This window comes from Canis lupus, chromosome 6 (assembly GCF_011100685.1).
Source record: "Canis lupus familiaris isolate Mischka breed German Shepherd chromosome 6, alternate assembly UU_Cfam_GSD_1.0, whole genome shotgun sequence".
Lineage (NCBI taxonomy): Eukaryota > Metazoa > Chordata > Mammalia > Carnivora > Canidae > Canis > Canis lupus.
The window spans coordinates 53,840,672-53,866,976 of NC_049227.1; the positions used below are offsets into that span (position 1 = coordinate 53,840,672).

Consider the following 26,305-nt stretch of genomic DNA (forward strand, 5'->3'; position numbering starts at 1 on the left):
AATATCCAGTTGGTACAAATTGGAACCATGGAGTTTACATGAAAAGTAACCATTGTCTCTCTGTGGGTATTGATATTAAATTTAGTAATATTAACAGCGTAATAACAACAGGCACAATCAGAATTACTTTGAGCAGAGCATTATCCAACAAGACACTGTGGGATTAGCCATTTTAGTGGCATTAAATACCTGTCATTTTATTTCTATCACTTTGCAGTGGGTGGTTGATTGGGATTAGTGGGTAGATTAGTCTTTTTATGGAAATGTTTATATGCATTCAAGAAGCATACCTTAAGTGGCTCATCCTACACTCATTTATCTTTAATGGTTATGTAGTACAGGATGCCTACTATTTAAGGGGGAACATTGTGAGGGGAGACACCTAGGATTAAGATGCATTTCAGGTAGCTTTTGGTTTAAAAATATGGATTGATCATGTGCATTTTTCCTCTCCAACCAGTTTTACCTCCCTCAAATTCCCGTGTGAGAAGGAAATTCTGAGGAGACATGGCAAAAACAACTTTCTGGGGCAAAACAAAAACAAAAACAAAAAACTGCTGAATGATTGGTAACAGAAGAGAGAATTAGCCCAGAAAGGGGCCTACTCACTGTATAGACCCCAAGTAACTCAAGACTCCAAAATGCTAGGTGTGAAGGGAAGTAAACCAGAAAGCAGAGGTGTTAATTAAAGTCTGGCTACAGAGCATTTGAACTCCATCACCAGCACCATGTCCATTCATTGCATGGAATGCCTGGTAGATAGATGTTTTTTCCAGGCAGAAGACTGGAAATTTCTTCTCAAAAGAAATTAAATGATGAGAATTTGTGTATCTAAGGTGAACATTGGAACCCCAGAAAAAGCCATGGCATTTGGGAGCCCCAGTGTAACAGTGCCCAGATAGTCATCAAATCCTGCTCATAAGCAGTGTTTTTAAACATAATTGCTCAGAATCTGGTCACGGATCATCATTTTAGGAAAGCTGGTGACGTGAAAGTGAAAATATCACCTCCCCCCACCAAATGCCCCTTAAATGAAGTAATAAAACCTTCACAAAATAATACTTTTAATTATAATTCAAAGAAACTTGAAAAACAACTGCAAATCAAACAAACAAAAATCAGGTATGAGACATTAGGCAAGGAAACAATTGAGAATGAGAGATTTCTTAGAGAATATAAATAATGACATTGTTATACCAAATTCAACAGAATTGTTAGGATTTAAATACGTGTCACTCATCTGGGACATAGAATGAGAAAGGGAAGCATAAAATATAGGTCAGAGACATAGAAGATCTATCTAATATGTTTAATGATCTGCAGAAAGAGAGAATGGAGTAATTGTAGACAAAAAAAAAATTATCAAAGGAATAATGCAAGAGAAGCAGAAGCCTTCATGTCTTCAGAGTAAAAGGGTATACTGAGTATTTGCCACAATTAACATAGAAAGACCTAATCCCAAGTGCATCATTTTGAAACTTTATAAATAGTGGGGAGAAGGAGAAGATCCTAAAAGCTTCCAGAGAGAACCATGAGATCATCTGTAAAGGAATATTATCAAACTGGTAACGGGCTTCTGATAAGCAAAATTCAGGATAATGGAGCTAAACAAGAGTTCTTCGCTTCACTTCTCCCCTCCCTAGAATTACACATATCCAATGAGCAATCAATTAAGTATAAGAGAAAAATAAAGATCACTGTGTATGGACACAGAAAGTTTGATGCCTCACATTACAGAGGATGGAGAGTGTAGGAAGGTTAATGTCATTGTTTTAAAAGTTGAGAATGAAGAGCTACTACTATGGGATAATAAAAGGAGATTTAAAAACTATTTGAAATTAGAAAAATGACCAATGGAGAAACTGAGAAGAATGTTTTAAATATTTTGCATGATTGAGGAGAGAGAAAGTGGGAAGTGGTATAGATGCATTAAATTCTCATCCATCAGAGCTCAAGGTAAGAGACAATATTTAAAGTAGTTAAGTAAAAAATGTCAATATGAGTGTTGTATTGGGAGAGGTGGAGGAGAGGTATAACATCAGGTGAACAAAACCAGAAATGTTCATATGTGGAGTCCCTGGAAAGCAATACTGGGGGTGAGGAAAGGGAATTTTTTTTTCCATTATTATTTGCCTCTGTTTGTTTTTTTTTTTTAAGATTTTATTTATTCATGAGAGACACAGGCAGTGAGAGAAGTAGGCTCCATGCAGGGAGCCCAACGTGGGACTGGATCCCAGGTATCCAGGATTACATCCTGGGCCAAAGGCAGGTGCTAAACCGCTGAGCCACCCAGGGATCCCCTGCCCTGTGTTTTAAACACTATGATGGTATGAATGTAATAAACATTAAAATAAACTTTATTTTAAAGAAGCTCACTGTAAGGAGAGATGATGCAATGGAAAATATACAAGTGGGCTACTCAGGATCATAACGTTTGAGTGAATCTGCTGCTAACTTTGACCATATTATTTAACAATATGAAGCCAGTTTCCTCAAGCAGAAAAGACCTAGACTTTTCCACCTCTCTGATTTTCTGATTTCTATGAATCTTTTTCTTCCTTGACTTTGGGAAGCTACATAGGTCATGAGCATGATCTGGAAACATACCTATACACACACACACACACACACACACACACACACACACACTGAAAATGCAGCCCTTTGACAATGCAAAGAAAGACATGTTGAGTTTTCGATACTTTTTATATAGCTGCAGGAAGTATACGAGGACAAGATTTTAGGTAAAAAATGTATTGTTGTTTTAATAAAAACACCCAAGGTCTTTCATTATTTTTTACCTTTCAGAAATGGTATTCTTCATTATGTGGAGGTGAAAATATGAACCCAATACATCAGGCTAATCTAAGGCTAAAACTTTGATAAGTATATTTGTTTATTTTTTAAAAGGGAAAATGTCTTTGGTTTTATACTACCATCCACATAATATTCTGCATTTAGCCCTCAAAGAGACAAGTCTATTCTATTAGAGATCATAACCCAGAAAGACTACACTTACCTATGCATACCTGACAACAATTAAGAATTGAATTAAGGATCGAGTCCCATGTCAGGCTCTCTGCATGGAGCCTGCTTCTCCCTCTGCCTGTGTCTCTGCCTCTCTCTCTCTCTCTCTCTCTCTCTCTGTCTCTATGAATAAAAAAATAAAAATCTTTAAAAAATTAAATTAAAAAAATAAATAATCAAAAATTAAAAAAGAATTGAATTAAGGATTATATCATGTAAAAAGACCAAAATATAATGTATATTTAAGTATTTCCAATTGCATGTTGACTTTTCTTTTTAAATTCATGAGAGACAAAGAGAGAGAGAGAGAGAGAGAGAGAGAGGCCGAGACACAGGCAGAGGGAGAAGCAGGCTCCATGCAGGGAGCCCGATGTGGGACTCGATCCTGGGTCTCCAGGATCAGGCCCTGGGCTGAAGGCAGGCGCTAAACCACTGAGCCACCTGGGCTGCCCATATGTTGACTTCTATATTTAAATGCTTGTTTTTCTGTCAGCCCAATAAGTTGGAGATAAGCATTCTTTCTTGTGAAATATTTTCTTTGTGAAAGAGGCTTTCTTTCATATGGCTCTGAAGTTGAGACCCTTTTTACATCCAACAACAGATATCACACCACAGTGCAGACTTTTTCCCTGTGTTGGATACTTAAAACTATACACAAAGGCTTTCTTACCTTTCACACTCCATATCAACTATGAAAATGAAGTTTTCAATCTAAGCAGCCAGTTATGGCTAAGCAGTATGATGCAATGATGTCCCCCTTTGCACAATGATGTGCAAAGAAGGAAACTATTTGAAGTAATCAAGCTAAATGTGTAATTTAATTAGTGCCAAAAAATACTGAGGTTTAGGTGGTGCTCATTTGTCAACAGATTCCCTTTTATATGACCTTGCAACCCATAAGCTAATTGTAGAACAAGTATCCTATTAATTTTAAGGAATATTTGTTCTTATGTCTACCATCTGCATGGCTTGAATAGATTCCCTAATGCTGACACCATGAGCCACCTTCAGAGACCTATCACAAGTAAAATACTTTTTTTTTAAAGATTGTATTTATTTATTCATGAGAGACAAAGATAGGCAGAGACAGCAAGAGGAAGAAGCAGGCTTCTCGCAGGGAGCCCAATGCAGGGCTAGATCCCTAGGCCTGGAATTACTCCCTGAGCCAAAGGCAGATGCTCAACCACTGAGCCACCCAGGCATCTCAACAAGTAAAATACTTGAGAGGAACAAAATTTTGGTAATTACTTTTGAGAGCTAAATTTATAATCTGTCAGAAGAAAAGCAGATGAATCTCTCCTATAGGTTTTCAGAACTACTAGTAACTTCATTATCATCAACTCTAGGCAATGATCATATTTGAGACATTTGATTAGCAAGTGAGACATTTTGAATTTATAAGGATATTACAGAACTTTCCACATTCCAAATGTCTGTGTTTGTGGTATTTATTGTTTGACTGCTGGTTTAATAGCACTTTATAGAGAGTATAATACATCATCTGGGTAGAAGTACCTTGAACATTTAAATGCTTTGTAGAATCACTATTGAAGAATCACTATTATTATACTATGACAATGTTAAGAATTGTGTTCACATGAACAAATAAAATTCTTATAAATATGACCCAGTGATGAGTGTCATTTTGAAATAGTAATGATAAGCCTGGTGGCAAATTTTCAGTTCCCCAAATTAAAACCAGAGGTGGTGATTTAAGAATGCCTTTAGTTGAACTGAGTTATTTGAACTGAGTTATTGTTTGAAAAGGCAGTATGGGTTTTTCACACAGAGACATGCTGAGATAGACCTTTCATTAATTTTTGCTTCTACTTTGGGAAGACCTTGTCACTCATGGAGTATTGTCTCTTACACCACTCACATTAGGCATTGGCTATGGAGGGAAGAGTTAATGAGAAATCCTACAAACCTCATATCCAAAGAAGTAGTCCTAAAAAAAAAAAAAAGAAAAAGAAAAAGAAAGAAGAAAAGAAGTAGTCCTTTTGAGTTGTCAAAAGTTAGTAAATATCATCTGGTAATATTTTTGAGTGCCCAAATGGAATACTTGCTTTATGGCTTTGTCTCATTTTCCATTCTCTTTGCTTATCTCTTAGCAAAATAGCAGTGTTATTAAGGGTGACATAATAATGGAAAATCACATTAGCCTTTAAAACTGTTCTTTTTTTGTGGGAATATAAACAATGACATTATGATCATATGATCGTCTCATCTTCCCATTCTACTGTGAGCACTCAGTGTAATATCAGGGGGGCAACAGCATATCAAGGCTCATGGCTTTTGGAGACCCATGAGTATGGCCTGAAGTGCTCAATCTGGAAAATGACACAATCTTCTGTGGAAAGGAGCAAGAACAGTCACTGTTCACTGAGAAAGTAGACAGCAGGGATGGGATTTGGGTTAGGTCACTTGATCATTACCTATGTAAGTTCTCCTCCATTCAATAAAGATAAAGATTTTCCCACAGGACCTAAAATGTGAAAAATATTATCTACTTAAATTTTTTTATTTCTGGAATATGATGTCTCTTTGTATTCATAATTAGATGAGTATTGTCATTTTGGAGTTTTGGGGGGACAAGAGACATGATGTGGAGTCAAGAGAGGCTTAAGTTTTCTTTGTTGCATATCACAAATATGAGAGTCCATTTGTCCCTATTTACTTTTAAATCCACTGGTAAGTCTGAGTGGGAATCTAAAACTATCCTCCCCTCTGAATGCCTTTATAGAGTCTCAGAAAACAGGAAAAAATGTCAAGAATACCTTTAAGACTAATACATAAAAGTAATTTGAATTGTATTTATTGACTCTAGAAATTTAGTGGTTTTTTTTTTAAAGATTTATTTATTTATTTTAGAGAGAGAGCATGGAAGCAGAGATGGGGAGAGGGAGAGTTAGAGAGAGTCTTAAGTGGGCTCCATGCTGAGCAAAGCTTGATCTCATGACCTGAGACCACAACCTGAGCCAAAACCAAGAGTTGGATGCTCATCTGACTGCACCACCCAGCTGTGTGTGGCCAGCTCCACGCTCAGAAGGGAGTCTTCTTGAGATTCTCTCCCTCTCCCTCTGCCCCTAGAAATTTGGTTTTTGAGGTTGTTTCCTTAATCAAAACTAAGACTGGTGGAAACTATACATAGCTAGATAAAATATATGTTCCTAAAAAGTCCAAAGATTGAGCATTCATTAGATTAAATGTCTGCCAATTTTTTAATGAAGAGACAATATACTTTGTCATTTATTTTTAGCACTTAAGAGTGATATAGGTGGAGTGCCTGGGTGACTCAGTGGGTTAAGTGTCCAACTCTTGATTCCAGCTCAGGTCATCATCTCAGAGTCATAAGATGGAGCCCTGAGGCTGAGGCCAGCTCCACACTCAGAAGGGAGTCTTCTTGAGATTCTCTCCCTCTCCCTCTGCCCCTCTCTACTGTGCTCTCTCTCTAAAATAAAATAAATCTTTTTTTTTAAGTGAAATAGGCATAACAGTAGGAATGTACTTAACCATGTTGAACTGTATTCTTAAATATGGCTAATATGATAAACTTTGTTTTGTATATTTTACCACGACTTTGAAAAAAAAAGTGAACTAAATACTTCCTCTATTACAGAAAAAATATCCTGGGTCTCCCTTGGGGCAAGCATTTTGGAGGGTTCTAGTTGAAGACTCAACTCAAAGACACAAACTCCTGCTTTTCAGTCACAGAAGACAACAGCTGAAAGGCATTTTTGGAAACCAAGAAGTCCACCTTCTCTTTTCATAGACTAGGAAAATGAAGCCCAGACAGGTAGAGTGACTGGACCAAGATCATATAGATCACAGAACAGAAGGGGAATAGATACACAGTCTCTATATGCCCAATCTTGGCTCTGACTGCTGCACTGTTCTGTCCTGGTTGATAAATCAGCATTGGCCCCTCTTCTTAAACACCATATACTTTGTGTGTGGGCACACTCAGTACTGTCAGTTTGATCATTTGTATTTTTTTCTACATTTCCCTCTTTTTCCACAATAACTTCATGTACATTCCATTTTTGCAAATATTTTCTGTTTCTTTTCCTTTTCACCAACTTTAGGAAACTAGGCTTTATACGATGGCAAACTGATTTTTTTTTCTGGGTTAGGCAAAACAAAAGCAAAAACAATCGCTTTTTTGTTGTTGTTGTTATTGTTGGCATAAAATACATTAGCTATATTTATAGTTTATAACAAACTTTCACATATATTTTCTCTTTGATCCTTTAAAGGTAGATGACTTTAGAATGTAAGGCCCATGAGGGAGTGGCCTTGGCTGATTTAATTTTCATTGCTATGTCCTAGTACCTGAAATAGTCTCTGACACATAATCATTGTTCAGTAAACATTTGCTGAATGAATAAATTAGTATCACTCTCATTTTAGAAATGAATATTTACTCAATTAACATATATATTAGTTCCAGAGGCTGGACTTAAGTCCAGTGCTCCTGATTCCAAATCCAGTGCACCTTGAAAATCATGACAGATTTACAAAATATTAAAGGATGATGTGAAAGCAAAACAGGTATAGGAAACTACTAGGAGTATTGGAGAAAAGACCTAAGAACATTGTATGTGAGGTCATAATGGTATAGGGGCCAAAGAAGAGGATTGATATTGATATTGAGAGACAAAAGTAAATTGACTGTGGGCTGGGGACCTGGGATATGGAGAACTCAGGATAGAGGGAATCATGATTAAGCTTATATGAATGTGCCATTGAAATAGATTCAGTAAATTGGAGGAGAGGATTCTGATTCCTTCCTTCTCTTTACCCCTCCCTGTATGCTTCCCTCCGTAATAGGAGCAAAGGCACCCAGGCCTAATTTCAGCCATAAATGATGCCTAAACAAACACATAAAACAAGAAACAAACAAAAGCCCTCTATATGGCTACAAAATATTTATTTATGAGGCTGCTACATCAATAACACTAATTATACTGTAATTGCCAAGAACTGAAATTAATGTGATTTTGTGGAAATCCACAATCAATCTCAGGCCTAATTTCTGTGAATGAATGCACTCTGAACAAAATTTCAGTTTAGAGAGCATATTTCATTCTTAGAGTACTTGGCAAAATGACACTGGGGAGGAGAATTGTAAGATGTAATAGTATACTTCAATCCTAAACTATAAAGGCAATAAAGTCAGTCCATTCAGTACTGCCTGATTATAAGGCAGCTCCCTAACGGTTGCACAGTGAAACTAGTTTTGTGAATTATCAGACCTTACCGCTAGCCATGAGAAAATTCTCAAGATAGCAGACTGAAAAGTTCAGTGATTGCAGCATCATAATAATATTTCCCCAGCCATACATAGAGGTACAGTAAAATTGAATTATTTTGTGTTTAGATAGTTGGTGTAAATGAGAGAGACAAAAGGCTTTCTCCTGAGCTGCTTCAGCATATGGAAACGAAAATGTATTTTACACAGTTCCCAATGTGAACGTTATGTTCAGTACATTGTGGTTAATTTTGAGCAACACTTCGGTCTTGCTTAAGATTTTAAAAATCCATCTCACTTTCGTTTTGTGAATGCTTCTTATCTAGAGTGTTGTTCTGATACTATGGAACTGCAATGGAGCTAGACCTCTTGTTTGTATTTCAGAGACTAAACAAGAGCTGCTGAAAATAAGGGACCATATTCTAAACATTCAATTTTAGCACAGAAAACACTGTTTACACGGTCCACAGTAATGGCAGCTGTTTCAGCTATTTAAATAGTATAATTACACATTTCATTCCAGAGTATAACAGTAACAGTTAGTTTACTAGCAAATCTCAAATTGAATGTACTCGTTCCTATATAAACATGTACAGGTAACCTATCAATAGTTACTGCCAATTATATCTGAACTATAATTTGGTCTTTATTGGAGCTGCAGTGCTTGAAAAGAATACTTTTCTTGGGAATGTTGAACCTTCCTCTATCCCCCCAAATGATAAAAAAAAAAAAATACAGTTGTCAGCATAATGTCTTGACATTCATGATGCCAGCCTGTCTTTACTGGTGTCAGATGTGAAAATAAATAGATATTAAACTGTCAGTCAATGAAATTGCAAAGTCAAGAACAGCTCTAGCTGTGATCCTGTGTGTTCTATTTGATGGACACAGGTGTTTAAGTGTTATGAATTCAACAGGGCCAGGGAACAAGAGAAACATTTTCCAGCAGTTTTCTATTTGCTAAAACATCTGAGATGAACTTTCCTATGTCTCAGGACTTCAGTAGACTCTCAGAGACTTGAAAAAGTGCCAAGAATTCCCCCACTGTTTTCAGTGCTAAAATGTGAAAACTTGGCCCCAATTCCTGAAGGTACATTCTGTTATCATCTATGCATGCAAGGTCTCCAAAGCCAAATAAAGGGCAGCTCCGTTGGCCTTGAATGCACATTTGTGACAGACACCAGACACCCACCTAGTTTATTTATTATTCATAAGACACTTAAAGCCAGTCATCTGTCACTAATAAACATTAACAGTATTAAAAATTAACAATCATCTTACAGCATGATGAAACCAACTCTTCCTTCTGCTTGAGTACTGGAGCAAAGCATATAATATTCATTTATAACACAACTTTAGCCATTGTTGTTATTACTGTTGTGGTTATTATTAGCAATATTATGGTGTTGGCCTATGTGAGAGATCTCATCCTCCTGATGATACAAATTTGTCATTCTTCAATAAGTAGCATTAAATTTTTATCACAGCAAGTATCATTAAATTCTCTTAACAGAGAATGATGTTTATAATGACATCATAAACAAAACCCTGTACTTGAACACTAACCAGCTGTATGAAGAAAGAACTGGATCCTTGTTGCTCTAGATCTCTTATGCCAAACCACTTGTCAGCTCACAGAATAGTGTTCTCAAACATCAAGACTTAGGTGATTTTTGTGCCAACAGCTAGTTTAGATGTCTACAGTGATCAAACTGAAATGTTGCTCAAGGGTGATAAAACACAATCTATATTGCTGTGATAATTTATTAAATTATATGTAAAAAAATCCTAGGTTGAGCATTTCCCTGATAATTCTCTTGCAATTATAATTTCTTTTTGGTGTCTGCTCCAGTAAGGACCTGAACAAACACAGTTAGAAAAGGCAGTTTAGAAAGATTACTCCAATAGCTAATTGTAAAATGGAATTTGACAGAAACAAATCTTAGCAGATCAGATCAAATGTCTCATTCTGATTTATGTCTTCAAATCAATATCCACATTCAAGCATTTCAAACTTGGGGACGGATGGTTTTGGCAGTAACTTGCAATTGAAAACAAAATGGATGCAGATGATAAACAATAGCACCAAAAGAGTTGGAGACACAGCAGCCTTAAAGTTTAGCTTAATTTTCCTGCTTATGGAATAGAAAACCTGCTATGCCACCTTTTCCACTAAGGTGTTCTGTATCATTTTCTCATCATTACTTTATTGACAAAGTCAGGTACTATTTTCTGTTTGCTCTTCCTTATGTTGTTCTTTGTGGTAGATTGCAAAAATATCCACAATTCTTTATTTCTAAATCCTTTTGAAGTATGTTTGCCATTCCTCCCATCAGGAGGTGATGTCCATTTTCTCCCCTGTTAAATCTGGTTGCCCTTGTGATTGGCTTCAGCCAGTAGAGGGGGGGAAAGCAGTGATAGTATGTCAGTCTGTGCTTTCATCTCAGGAGTCTTTTCATGCTTCTGCTCACCCTCTTGGATTCTTTCAGAGCTGCGATGTGAGCAAATCTGGGTTAGCCTGCTGGGTGATGAGAGACACATGGCCCAAATGCCATTATCACCCCAACTGACAGCCAGATAACCTCCAGAAGCTGACTGGCAGTTGACTAAAAGTAGGAAGAATAAGTCCAACTGAGTCCTGAAAAATCACCCACCTGAGCCTGGCCTAAATTACTGTCTCACAGAATTGCAAGTTAACTGAACAGTTGGTTTATTTATTTTATTTAAAGATTTATTTATTTATTTGAGAGAGAGAGAGAGAGAGCACACATGCATGTGAGCAGGGGAGGAGCAGAAGGAAGAGAGTATCCTCAAGCAGACTCCATGCTGAGTATGGAGCTCAATGCGGGGCTTGATCGCAGGACTCAGAGATTATGACCTAAGGCAAAATCAAAAGTCAGCTGCTTAACCAACTGAGCTACCCAGGCACCCCAAATGGTGGTAGTTTTAAAGCACGCAAAAACTAATACTCCCTTTTTAACTCATTACAATGTAGTTTTGGTCTTCATCAACCAACTTACTTAGTCATGATCATTAAATAGTGACTACTGTTGCCAATTTTAATGAACTAATTGTAGTTTTTATCCTACATTCCTTCTCTGCTGCAATGTTGTTAACTTCTTTCTTACAAGACAGCAGGACAGCCTTTTGTTTCTCTATTGACAGATCTAGTTATTTCTTCTGAATGCCCCTTATATGTTGGGATTGTTTAGGGATCTGGCTTTAAACATTTTCTCTATCTATATATGATCTCCTTGGGTGATTTCACTCATTTGCATATTCTAAACTTGTATGTATTCAGACATCTAAATGTGCATCAGTTTGCCCTGTCTGATACATGGGGCATACTGGCCAATTGAGATACTTAGCAAGTACCTGGAACTTAAATTTGAATTTTAAGTCATAATTCACTTTCCCTCCAAATGTTTTGTGACTCTAATAATCATAACTTTGCAATCTAGATACCTCAGAGTCATCCTTGTTGTTTCCCTAAGTGTTCCTTTTGCCATTGAAACTTTCATCTTTCCTTAGCTTATGACCGTAAAACATCAGCTCAGACTATTGCAAAAGCCTACTGTCTCTTTGTGGCCAGTGTTTTCCCAGTATTACCAGAGTTACATTCTCAAAGAAAATGTCATTACTCTCCTTACGGCCCCTGCTACAGGTAAAATCTAAGCACTTCACTGTATATTTTAGAATCAGAAACACTTGCTTTAAAGTTAGCCTCCCAGCTTAATAGGCTTCTGACCTTGCTTAACTTTGTAGCTTCTCTGAGCTTCCATTTCTCTATCTGTATAATATACTTTAAGTCATTCTGACCATCGAAAGACATACTTTACATAAGGCTCTTATCAGAAGGAATGGCATATAAGGAATATTTATGTTTCACCTAAACTTCACAGTCTGCCTCTGAGTTACTTCCTTAACATCATTTCTTGTTACCCCTCCCATCTACATGTTTCCCTCCACTCATAGCCTTGAAATATCTAATGTATTGGCCACACTTAGTGTGGCGCCAGTTCTTAAGTAGTCCACCATATTTTATTGATTTTATTAAGATATTTTTAACATCTCTAATATGAAGGATGGATCTTCCAATTAGTGGCATATGATAATTTAATTGGTAGCTTTATTTGTTCAGTTTTATTTTGGTACCACTTACATGGTGTATTTGGTTAAGTGGAATATGATATTTGCTTCCTGATTCCTTGCCTTTGTTCATTTTTCCTAGAATAATGTTCTTTCCTTAACTTCTAGATAAACTCAGGATTTTCTGACTTGGTCAGACATTTCTTCCCTCTTAGTTTTTCACATTTCTACAGCCCACTTTTCATGACTTTCTATCTGCTTAGAGTTAACTAACTACAGGTAGAAGGAACACAATCCACACAAAACCACACTGAATTTTGACACTATCTGCACATTCTAAGGGTTCCCCAAAACACCAGGTGTTTCAATAATTCCAGAAGTACTCACAGAATTCATTGAAAGCTGCTGCATTTGAGGTTATGGTTTATTACAGAGAAAGGATGCAAATTATAATCAGCCAAAGGAAGAAGCAAATGAGACAGAATCTAGAAAAATATCAGAAATAGAGCTTCCCTTGTTCTCTCCCTTTCGAGTCAGGACATGTTACTTTTCTGACATCAGTGTATGACAATATGCATGGAGCATTACTAATCTAGGAAGTTCCCCTGAGTTCTAGAGTCCAGAGTTTTCTTCTTTTTTTTTTTTTTCAGAGTTTTTATTGGTGCTCCATGATCTACATATAATTGATTGATTGATCATTGCCAATATGGTGGATCTCCAGGTGACCCAAAGCTCTCACATTAAACCACATTGTTTGTTGGTTTTTCTGGCATAGTTAGCTTCTATCTGAAATGATACTGCTAGACTATGCAGCATGATCTCAGGCAAACAAAGACATTCCTATCAAGTATGACATTCCAGAGGCTTAGAGATTGCCTCCCAGATGCCAAAGACAAAAGTCAGACCTCTTTCTAGACAAGATTAAATACTTTATTACACACTAGTATGTACTTACTAGAAATTATTAGTTGTCTCTGGGTCTTTATAGGCTAGATGCTCCCACAGGAGAAAGAGCACATGTTTTTAAGTCAGATAGACCTGTGTTCAAATCCTGGATCCATTGCTTATCTACAGGATGACCTTAATTGAGCAAGTTACAAAGCTTTACTTTCTTAATCTGAAAAATAGGTGAAGTTATATGAATATTATAAGATTATTCTAAGAATGAATTAGATAATATTATATGGGATATTTATAATAATATCTGTTTACAGTAATCATTTAATAGACAGTGGCAAACTATATGATTATTATCATTTTTCCTTTACTATCCACACAGATTAATTAACATCCTAATTCTTTTATTAGGAAAAGAGAACAAGGGACGCCTGGGTAGCTCAGTGGTTGAGCGTCTACTTTTGGCTCAGGGCATGATCCTGGAGTCCTGGGATCGAGTCCCACATCGGGCTCCCTGCATGGAGCCTGCTTCTCCTCTCTCTGCCTGTGTCTCTGCCTTTCTCTCTGTGTCTCTCATGAATAAATAAATAAAATCTTAAAAAAAAAAAGAACAAAAAATAACAAAGGAAAAAATAAGCTTATATAGCTCAGAGACTGAATCAAATTTCATTAAATATAATATTTCAATCATAGGTAATTTATATTAATTCCACAAGCTAACAACTTTATGTTTTAGATTATCATTTCTTAAAATAGGAGATCTATGGTTATTAGGGTATTGACAGTACTTGTGTGAAGAAAACTATAGCTAGTGACTATCTTCATTAAATAACTCAGCCTTTAAATTAAGTTAAATCAAGAACATCTACAAAAGAAGACTGAAGTTTCAAGATAAGTGATTGAGTACGAAAAACTAAATCCCAGACTTAGGGCAAGCTTACAAATGATCTCCAACTTCCCTCAAAGGAGAGGCTGTTTGAACATCTACATAAATGGCATATCCAACTCTGCTTGAATACTTCCTACTAGTGTAAGCAAGAAAAAAGCAGCTTTGTCTCAAGATGGATTTGATTTAAAATATTACCTTAAAAAATCTCTCCTGGACTTTGAATTCTAGCAAAGTTATAAGTAAAGCAAGATGAAATTCTTTCTAACTACAAAACCCAACACATGCATGATAAAATATAGCAATCATCCTTATAAAAGCCAAATTCTTCAGAAAACTGGGAAAATCTCTAGTGACAAGAAATGAAGAAGAAAACAAACAAAAAAGAGCTGAAAGTAAATGAATCTGATGCTGGAGCTTTGCTAAAAGATCTTTTCCATTGGGTGTGTAAATTCTTGGACTAACTTCTGGGTAGGAATAGGAGGCCAGATTATGGACCTATTGAAGATAGAGAATGAGAACTGAGACTTGCCCAAAAATTCAGGTCTTAGAAGGGCTACTCAGAACTCTCACAGATATAGTCCTGCTGAATAATAACTTCACAATTCAACATTTTGAACAAACAAGGAGAAAATTCACAATGAGAGAGAATCAGCAGGCATATTAAACATTAGTATTAAATCCTTATGAACATTAGATATAGACCTAAGAAATTATAAATGTATTTAAAATTTAATAAAATATGGAAGAAGGACATATAAAATTTCAAAATACAATAAAATGCTATTAGAAAGGAACAGGAGGCAGATATGAAAAATATTTGAATAGAGCATCTATAAAAGAACAATATAGTCAGTGAAATTAAAAAATCAGGTAGAGAGCATTTTACACAGCATTTTGCAAACTCCTAAAGAGAGCAAGAAGAGAAATGGAAAATAGATGTGATGAAAGTTCTTTTTGACATACAAAGTAACATCCCTCAGGTTCTGAGAATTAGGACATGGATTCCTTTGGGGGCCGTTAATCAGCATACCACAAGAAGTTGTGGCTAAGAATTTTTCAGATTTCATAAAATATAATGATAAACATCGTATCATATTTTCCCTAGAACCAACTTTATTTTTATTTATAATGTAATATATAGTAGCAAACATTATCATCAGAGTAGAATTAAATAAATGAATAAGCTAATGAATGAATAAATAAATCTGCATACAGATACATCATAGTAAAATTACAGCATACCAAATAAAAAGCAATAATAGTCAGAAGGTGTTAAAATAATCATTTTAAGGCTCTGAGAGAAAAGTAGCTGTAAATATAAACTTTGCATCATTAAGTTCTCATTTAAGACTTAGGGTAATGTAAAACATTCTTACTAAAGACTGTTAGAATATAATCTCATTCATAGATCCTCACTGAAAGAGATTCTAAAAGAAGTACCTAAGGAAGAAGAAACCTAAAAGGAAGGAGTGAGATGCAAGAAACGATAGTAAGCAAATTGGTAAAACACAAGTATAGCTAAGTAATTATTGATGGCATAAAATTAGTAATTGTAATCACCGTTCATTGTGGAAATGAAGTATTGAGCAACAATACAAGTAACACTGAAGGAATTTTAAGTTGATGCATCAAGTCCTTTAAATTGTTTGAGTAGATAAGGATTACAATTAGACTTAGAAAAGTTACGCATTAAAGTGTAAAATTTGAAGGCTAACTACTAATAGAATAGAAATGAAATATGTAGTTTCTAAATCAGTAGAGAAGGAAGAGATCAGTAGAGAAGGAAGGTAAAAGAGATCAGTAGAGAAGGAAGGTAAAAAAGATCAATAGAGAAGGAAGGTAAAAGCATAAATCTATAATAGCTAGAATCCAGAAAAGAAAATAACCTCTTTCCCCTCCAAAGACATGATAAATAAGCAAAATCTAAGATGTTGGAAGCATGTCTAGATTTTGTCAGTAAACAATATAAAAAAAAATCTAACAATAAAAGAGATTTTTCAGAACAATTAAAAAAATCTTCTTGTCATTTGCATAAAGGCACACCCAAAAAGTTAAAAAAAGAGGGGAAAAATGCAACAAGCAAATTCCAATGAAAATAAAAGCTGTGGCAGATCTATTAATATCAAATAGAATTGAAGATATTATGAGAGATAAAAAGAGTCAGAATATAATGAAAAATGAATAATTCACCAAGAAAAATCTAGAAAGTCTACATTTTCCAGTACCTAATAAGATAGCTTCAAAATATATTAGGAAACAAACTGATAGAATTATAAAGAGTAATAGATTAATTTACGATCTTATTGATTTAATTGAACAAAACACTCTGAATAATTAGTAGATTATGCAGAAAATATATTTGTAAATGTATAGAAATCTGAACAGCCTAGTTATCCAAGCTTATTCTAATAGATTTCTATATATAACCCTGGGCATTATTCTGAAGTACAAATAGAACATTTATAAAAATTGACTACAATTCAAAGCGTATCTTCCTGATATCAATAAGATATAGACCATGTTTTCTAATGAAAATGCAGTTGAATCATTGCATTGTCATCGAAATCAATAACAAAAACACCAAAGCCATTACATCATTATTTAAATCAATAACAATGATAACACAAACATTTCCATGGACATTCAAACACAAATGTTTAAGTAACCCATGAGTCAAAAAATTACAATAAGTTTTTATCCATTTTAAAATTGAGTGAAAATGAAAAAAATAAAATGATTTGAAAATGAAAAGATTACATATCAAACTTGTAGGGTAATGCCAACATGATTTAGACGGAGATTTTTATCTCTAAATATTTGTTAGAAAAGAAGAATTAAAATCAGTGTCATCAGAGTCACTAATTTAAAGAATTGAAAAAAAATAAGTTAAACCACCTAAGTGTAATGAAGGGAATATTCGCATAAGAGTAGAAAATAGAAGTAGAAAAAACAAAAATAGGAGAGTGAATAAGCAAAAATAAAGGTGGTTCTATGGCAGAAAGACTATTAAAATAAGTTACATTCTTAGAATTCTAAAAATAATATAATTGACTAAAGGTAAAGAAAAAGAAATAAAGTAACTATTAGAAAAGAAACAAAGAAGACAACTGGAGTCAAAGATTTTTTAAAAATAAGTATGGTGAGACACCTGAGTGGTTCAGTGCTTGAGCATCTGCCTTGGGCTCAGGGCATCATCATTCCAGGGCCCTGGGATGGAGTCCTACATTGGGCTCCCCACAGGGAGCCTGCTTCTCCCTCTGCCTGTCTCTGCCTCTCTCTGTATGTCTCTCATGAATAAATAAATAAAATCTTAAGAAAAATAAATTAAAAAAATAAAAACTATAGTATGGGGGACTTTGTGATGTCAGAGTGGTGAGATGGAGGCATTGGGCTCTATGCTTGGCAGAGTCTGATATTCTCTCGCCTTTTTCCTCTGCTGCTCCTCCCATTCTCCCCCTCCCTCTCTTAAATAAATAAATAAATAAAATAGTATACTACAATGTAAACTTTAAATTTGAAATATTTATATATTTGCTTGTAAATAAATTTATAAATTTGAAAGTTTATGTGAAGTTTCCAAAAGAATATAATATGCCAAAAATGACTTGTAAATAAATTAAAGATATGAACAGACCTGTAATTATTAAATAAATGTATTCACTATTTAAATATATACCCTGTTGGGCATCCCGGGTGGCTCAGCGGTTTAGTGCCACGTTCAGCCCAGGGCCTGATCCTGGAGACCTGGGATCGAGTCCTACGTCAGGCTCCCTGCATGGAGCCTGCTTCTCCCTCTGCCTGTGTCTCTGCCTCTCTCTCTCTCTCTTTCTCTCTCTCTCTCTCTGTGTCTCTCATGAATAAATAAATAAATAAAATCTTTAAAATAAATAAATATATACCCTGTCTATACATCCACAAATTACAGACCTAGGCAGCTTAAAATAATTCTACCAATGCTTATATTAAATCTATATTTAAAATATAGATAATTCCAATTTTATGTAAAATGCTCCAAAAATGGAAAAAGAAGAAAAATTGCTATTAGAAGAAAAGTAAATTATTGACTGCCATCAAATTGGGTGTACTCAAGGTTTAATACTATACCATATACATTAATGAAATTTCTCTTTAGCAAATAAAGATGAAAGAAACATAAATGTACCCATAGATACAGAAAAATTTAGTGTACATTAATGATAATATAAAACCATAATTGGAATAGGAATAGAAAGAAAATTCCTTAACCTACCGAAGTAGTGTCGAGAAGACCTTTCTCTGCCCTGTGCTCTTTTTAGCTAGACTTAGAATCAAATTGACATGAGACAGATTATCCGGAGAAAATCAAATTTAATAGGTGTATTACAGGGAATCCACACAGGCACAAGATTCCAAAGACAATGAGGCAACATGAAGCTTTTATGAGCTAAGTAGAAGGGGTAGGGTGTCAGGATGCAAAGGACAGAAAGCTCATTAGCAAGAAGGTGAAAGGAGATGTTTGGAAAACATCCATGGGTTGTCCTATGTAGATGAATTCCTTAGGTAAAGAGGGTCTATTAATATTTCTCTTTCTGTTGTAGGCTCTCCTTTCCAATGTAAATCAGGCAGTTATGGGGGGAACAGAGAACTTCTCTTGCATCTGCTGGATTCTTGTTACTTTTAACTTGACATAGTCTTTATGCTAAAGTGGCATATTTTAGGGTGTCTCATCCTGCACCCCTTCAGTAGTATTTACTAAAGCTATAGCAAACAAACATAATTAGAAGCTTTTTATTTTCAAAGTCAGGATCAAGACATGTTACGTACTATGACTGCTTCTAATTCATAGTGTTCTTAAAGACCTAGTTAACACAAAGAAATAAGGAAAAACATACATATATTCAGATAGGAAAATAAAAAAATCAAAATCTCATTTTTCAGGGACAATATGATTGTCTGTATAGGGAACCCAAGATAACTTACAAACTATTTGAATCAATAAAAGCATTAAGCAAGTAAGTATTCTGGACAAAAATTCAATATACAAAAGTGAATCAAAAATATAATCCCAAATCATCATATAAAGGGACAGAGAAGCTGGAATGAACATTGTAACAAATGTCCCAAAAGATGTTTAACCTCTTGTGGAAAATAATAAAGCTATATTGGAAGACTTAATGGACCAAAGAAATGAAGCAACTTATGTGTTCATGGCTGGAGAGCCTCAATAATATTAAAACATTTAATTTCCTGAAGTTAATATGTTAAATTCAAATATAATTTTAAAAACAATTTTTCATGAAATTGACAAACTTTTTCTAAAAATCATGTGGAAATCCAAAGGTCAATCAATACTAGCCAAGAAAATTTTGAAAAAGTACAAGGTAGGAAGATTTGTCATATCAAGCTTTCAGAATTATCACCATAAAATTATAATTATAAAATATTGTGGTACTGGCACAGAAAAGTATTTTGGGACAGTATAGATTTCCTAAAAACAGGTCCCTCAAACTTACTATAAAAATAATGTAGTAATAACTAATTACTATATTCCAGAAGTGGTATTGTATAGGAGAAGGGATTAACAAAAACTTAATAGGATAATCGATTATGCATTTATTATATCTCTACCTCACATAAATTATAAAAACTAATTCCAAGTAGATATCAGATCTAAATATGAAAAGAATAAAACACATAATACTTAATTATGGAAGTGCTGAATCATCATATTGTATACCTGAAACTAATTAAACACTGTATGTTAACTAAGAACATACAGGAATCAAATTCCATTTGATTGGAATTAAAATAAAAACTTAATAAGAAGTAAATAATAAAAATAAAGAAATCTGTCATTTACAGTATCATGGATGGACCTTGAGGGCATTATGCTAAAAGAAATCAATCAGAAAGAAAAATAAAAATACCATGAGATCTATCCTGTATGAGGAATTAAAAACAACTCACAGATACACAGAAGTGATTGGTGGTTGCCAGAGGTGGGGAATGGGGGTGGGCAAAATTTGTGAAGGGTGTTAAAAGATACAAACATCAAGTTATAAAATAAGTCACGGGGATAAAATGTGTAGCCTGTCGACTATAGGTAATAATACTGTATTGTATATTTAAATGTTTCTAGGAGTAAATTCAGATGATCTCATCAACATACAAAAAAAAAAATCCTGTAAGTTTACATGGTGATTGATGTTAACTAGATCTATTGTGGTGATCATTTCACAATATATATACATATCATATCATTATATAATATACCTGAAACTGTTGTTGTATGTCAGTCTTACTGATAAAAAAAAGAAGTGTTTGGGCATCAAAATAAAGTAATACTAGACAAGATCTTAATGAACTTCAGGTAAGGCATAAAAATATAAGCCATTAAAGAGAAAAAAATGGCACATTTGATCTCATCTAAATTAAAAATGTCTATGTATTAAATAATATTGAAAGTATAATGGAAAAAATGTGGTATTTAGCTTCCAGTATTTATGTTAGACTTCTGTACCTTAACTTCTTGTGTCATTTTCTTTTACTATCCAATGAGCAAGACAAGTCAGCTAACATACTGTGCAATTTCATTTATTAAATATATTCAATGTCGATGGCTTTGTGGTATACATAGAAGGCAGTGCACTAACAAACCTGATTTACATGGCCTTCCACCCAGCCTTATTGCCTTTAGTGGTTCTAGTTAACATCCTCAAGGATATGCATATTATTTCTGAAGCCTTAAATTCTTTTTTTAAAGATGGCAACCATCTTTGATTTCAGTTTTGATTTCAGACCAGTGAGTTTTGGGGCTCAGTTTGTATGTCTTGAGAACATGATGAGGTATTGCCTAACTTTTATTTGATGGAAGCATTATTTTATTTACAATGCCCAGTAATGCCACATGCTAACCAAACCCACCACAGAACAGCTCTGACAAAAGATTCGAAATACTTGCCCTGTAATTCGTAATTTGCTGTAAGTCTGTCCTTTTCTGGTTAGCTCATTCTCTTGCTTGGTAATATTCTTAATTTAGTGTTTACTCCATTGGGCAAATTCCCAGCTTGAATAAAATTTGTTATTCTGAAAGAAACCATGTGTTGCCATCCATATTTATATTTGTATGGTTAGCTTAAAAAGTCAAGAGAGCATGCATGAGGACAAATGTAAACATGTTTATGTATGTTTGTATGACTATTCTCACTTACCATACATATACATAAACAGCCTTGAAAGAAAACCAATAGATTCTGTTCCTGCTCTCTTCACACCATAAACTTTCCAATATAATCTTGTTTCCCCCAATAGACCTAGTCTTAATTTGTCTTTTCTTTATCTCAAAATTCCTTCGCTGTCAAGCCAAGTTACTCTTAAAAGGACTCTGGGAATTGCAGTCAAGAGAAAGATATATTAAAGTATCATTATTCAAACATAAAAATTTAATAAAAATGTTAACAAGGTTTCCCTAAGGTGGGGGTGTTTATTACTTACTTTCTTTTTTTTTTTTAACAGCACAATTACATTTCTACAGATAGAGGTCAGGTATAACTTAGAGCACCTGCAATTTAAAGAAAATGTGGGAGGAAAAGAACACTATCCCTCAGACATTATACACACAACTTTCTTTCCTATGTAATTTTAAACTCTTTTAATTTTTCCTCAGTTTCAAAGGAGAGTTCAATTGTGAATGATGGCAGTGGCTTTTTCTTTAATTTGTGACATCTAATCTTTACTTTAGGCTTCGCCAGTCACATCTCACTATGTCTCATTGCCTGTGCCCTGACACAATAAATCAGGCCAAGGTGATCCAATATCGTGTGACATTTTTTTAAAAAAAGGATATTAAATGGTGGCAGAAGATATGGCTGAAACACGTCAACGTGGACCCAAGGGGCATTGTTCTTCTCTAACAATTTGCTTTCTCAGAGTCTGGCTAGAAGAATTATTATTGCCCTTTATATATAAACATCCTTATCCAAATAGTCTTCCTCTTATGCCTAATATATGCATTCCTGTCATATGAAAGCCACTTGCTTAAGCTGCTTTTCTGTCTATTTGTAGTCTGTTCAGGCACACAGTCCTCAGCAGGAGTCCGGCTCCATGATTCATTGCCTCAGATTTCCTACGGAGCTTACATGATGCTCGCTCAGCCCCATACGGTTTTGTATCCATTATAACCAGGGACAAGTAAGCAGGGCTCAGGAGTCTGAGCATCTATCTAAGAATAGCTCCCTGACGCCTTGCTTTACTCACAATAAATGAACAATGAACTCTTTACATGCTAACCTCGTATGGTGAGGAGAAATTATAGGAGCTTACTTGAGTTAAATAAGGGAAGAAGCATTGAGAGTGAAGCTCCTTAAATGAGCAGGTCAATAACTAGTTTACAGAGACCAGGGCACCTGGCTAATGGGAGAATAAAGAATTATGCTTGTCACAGAAAAAGAAAGATGCTGTCCTGGTTTAGTGCTAAATAATTACATTCATTATACTGAGAATAGCTCTGCAAGTGGTCGGTTGCACTAGTTAATTCATTAGCAAAACTAATCGGCAAACAACAAACAACAATTGGGGGTAAATTTAACCAATTTCAATAGAATGTTTGGCAAAACAGGATTTTCTTTATACTAGAAAAGGAAAATTACACTGGAAAACTGCCACATAATTGTGTGTGTCTTCTGATTTTTGTCTCGAGTTTCAATATGAAAGATGGAAATCATAGCTAAGGCAGAGAGAGGGCATACGTACAAATGATGATTCTACTGAATGATTTCAGATGACCTAAAATATCCCAGAGTTTCAGTGTTAATCCTGACAATGAGTAGAAAACAGACTCTAATAGTAAGGGGTTTTCCACTGTCCTTGCTTTATGAGATTTGTGATTCTATAATTAAATATAATAACGTATGTTGTGTGTAATACGTAATAACTATAGATAGCATAATTCTGGAGTGTTAATAATATAACTTAGATCTATATGACCCAGAGAAGCTTAGAGTAGTTTTACCTTTGACCAGACTAAGTGGTTCAACTGTGGCTAATACAAAACTCTAATGTAATTAATTTGCTCATTTATGCATTCAATATGCATCATAACTTTAGACAAAAATCCTACAAGAGAAACAGTAATTTGTCTTGATGGAAGGGTGAGGAATGATTAGATAATATGGGGCACTAAGATTCATTCTCCTTCTTAAAATGTATGGGGTTTTTTTCCTTTATTTCTGGAATAAAGTTTTTTTTTTTTTTTCTATTTTCTTTTAGAGAAGAAAGAATTCAAACATGCAATGCTAGGAAAGAAGGTAAGATTGAGGGATAAAATCTAAAGGGTCTACTGAGCCTGGTAGCTTTATTGTGTGTTACCACAGAGCAGCACTATTCATTTAGAATTCCAAAAAAAACAGTTAACTCATCTGTTGAATTCAACACAAAATCACTGATTTGATCCACTATAGATGTTATATTCATCACGGATTTTTCCCCAAATAAATAGCAAGTCTATGGCAAGATCTTTGTAAGAGTCCAGAAATTCTTCAGTAGGCCCTAGAATCAATAAAATGGGGTAACTGCATTTATCGTGTATTCTTCAAGCAATACCATCTCTGCCAAGCAAATGCTAAGAACATTGGTATTAAAGGGTTTTTCTTTTAGGCTCTATATTCTAAAAACTTAAGAGGAATATGTAGGAGGATCATGACTTCTAATATTCTCTAGCCTAGGATTTCTTAACCTAGGTACTACTGACATTGTGGCTCAAATAATTTGTTGGAGGTAGGCGTGGGATGGGGGTCAGGGGCAGGGGGTGGGGAGATGTCCTGTGTATAATAGGCTGGTTAGCAGCATTTCTGGCTTCTACCCACTAGATGCCAGTAGCAACTCCCTCAGGCTGTGAGAACCAAAAAAACTGTCTCCAGACATGGCAAAATGTTCCTTGGGGGGCAATATTCCTCCCCTTCTCCCCACCCGACCCCCCACTCCTCTTTGAGAATTGGTGTTGTAGTCCCCCTCTAGTGCTCTCCAGTGCACATGCTATACTTCAGGTACCCTGGGCTGGACACACCCAGATGTCTCTAACTCTGCACACCTGGTTCCATCTAAATGTTACAACTTCTTAGCCCACTTTTTCCTCCTTCTCATTTGAATTCCTGTCCGCTCTATACTGAGTTGGTGTTCCTCTGCTCTACTGCCACATAAATGTCTCTATGAAAGTACTTAGTATCTTTTTAACTGTCGATTTTTGCTACCAGACAATAAACTCCTTATGGGCAAGGGAACATATCTTATATGTTCTTAGCTCCAAGCATACTTCTTGGTGAACTAGGGGCAAATTCAAGGGAAAAAGGAAAATAACAGTAAGAAGGGAGAAAGTCAAAATGAAAAATGGCTTATCAGAAATCTTGTTAGTGAATAAGTATATGGAAGGGCATTTATAGCCACTATGGATCTGAAGCGTTCAGGTCAAATTAATAGTAAGCATCTATTTGGGTATTCTATACAGCATCAAAATCAACTGAGCATGACTAAACTGTTTAGGCAAGTTTTATATCTGTGCTTAAGGTTGGATACACGTGTTTCCCCTTTCTCTTGAAAGCTCAGCCAATTCTTGAAGCCCCTGGAAAATCTGTTTGCTACTTGGTTAGAAATTGTGCCAGGCATTCTCTTTTGATATTCAAAATTACTTTAGTTTTGAGTTATGATCCTAAACTTTCATAGTTTTTGCCTTTGTCACGTAGAAAGTTATTTTTTTTTAATTAAATTTTGCGGTCTGCTTGGTTTGGAGTTTCTAAAGCCTCATAGAATGGTTACATGTATAACCAATTCTCATTTTAAAGATTGCATTGAGAATTCTGTTAGTATCTAAAGCAGGCAATATTATAATTATTATATTTCAAAAAGTAACTACCTATGAATGGAATATATTATAAGAACAAGAAAGAAAAGGAGAGAGGGAACATGGGTTTGCACAATTAGAAGAACCCAAATTTACTTCTAATTTCATCTCTTTTAAAGCAATTATTCTCACTTAGTTACCCCCAAACTATAGATTAGGCCCCATTATCACTTGTGGTTTTTTTTTCTTTTTTCTTTTTTTTTTCTTTCTTTCTTTTCTTTTTTTTTTTTTTTTGTACTATGTTCTTTCAGGAGAACATAAATATACTATGAAGACTTTGCTTTCAGGTGATACTTTTTTATACATGTTGTAGGGAAGGAAAATGAGGACACTAGTGTCATAGGTCATATTATTATTTCAAATATCCACTGCTGTCCCTATAGGATGATTGTATATTCCCTACCCCTTGATACACTGCCTGGCCAAAATGATTGCCTTGGCTAAAGGAATGTTAGTGGTAGTGATCTGTGCTTCCAGCTGAAGGTCTAAGAACTGTCCTGAATTCTATCATCAATTTTTCTGTCTCCAGTGAGGCTAGTGTTTCAAAAGTACAGTGGTTTTGTCATTTGCATCTCAGAATGAGAAGACCATAGATGCCTCCAATCCTTGAAAGACATGTTACACGAATAGGGAAATTTTGTTGTTGTTGTAAGCCATTGATTTTTTTTTTCTTATTCATTTAACAATTCTTCTTTGAGTATCTCCTATGTTCTAGGCACCGTTCTAGACACTGTGGATGCATAAGTGAAGCAGACAAAATTCTTGACCTCTCGTGGAATTTATATTCTACTGGGGAGATGCAATTTTTTTAAAAAGTAAATAATATAGCATGGTAGAAAGAAATAATATGATGGAGGAAAATTAATCAGCAAAGAACATGAGTAAATGGGAGATAATGGTTTCTTTTGTAAATAGGGTGGTCAGAGTGGGTTTTTTGTTTGCTTTTTTGTTTTGGGGTTTTTTTTGTGAGAGAGAGAGGAAGAGAGAGAGAGAGCAAGCAAGCAGGGAGGGGCAGAGGGAGAAGGAGTGAGAGAGAATCTCAAGCAGGCTTCCAAGCTCAGCATGGAGCCTTTCGCTGGGCTTGATCTCATGACCCTGAGATCATTACCTGAGCAGAAATCAAGTGTCAGACTCTGAACCAACTAAACCATCCAGGTGCCTGCAGAGTAGGTTTTATTGAAAGGTGACTTTTTTCATTCTTGAACTATTTATATTTCACTTTTTCTCTAATTTTTAAGGAAAACATTTTGCTTCAGAGAATTTGAAAAATCACTCTGAT

The 26,305-nt window shown here is 35.1% G+C and overlaps 2 long non-coding RNA genes across 3 annotated transcripts in view; one reads left to right on the top strand and one right to left on the bottom strand.

Annotated features, from left to right (window-relative positions):
- The window catches only part of LOC102156097, a 42,706-nt gene extending 24,201 nt beyond the window's left edge, over window positions 1–18,505 (bottom strand). Inside the window, exon 1 of one of the 2 annotated variants that reach the window (XR_005361176.1) lies at window positions 18,403–18,505. This is a non-coding gene — a long non-coding RNA (uncharacterized LOC102156097). The remainder of the gene's footprint in view (window positions 1–18,402) is intronic. The other variant, XR_005361177.1, reaches the window with a different exon arrangement.
- LOC111096377 overlaps window positions 1–26,305 on the top strand; it is a 352,626-nt gene that overhangs the window by 23,989 nt on the left and 302,332 nt on the right. Inside the window, exon 2 of the long non-coding RNA XR_005361180.1 lies at window positions 23,400–23,437. This is a non-coding gene — a long non-coding RNA (uncharacterized LOC111096377). The remainder of the gene's footprint in view (window positions 1–23,399; window positions 23,438–26,305) is intronic.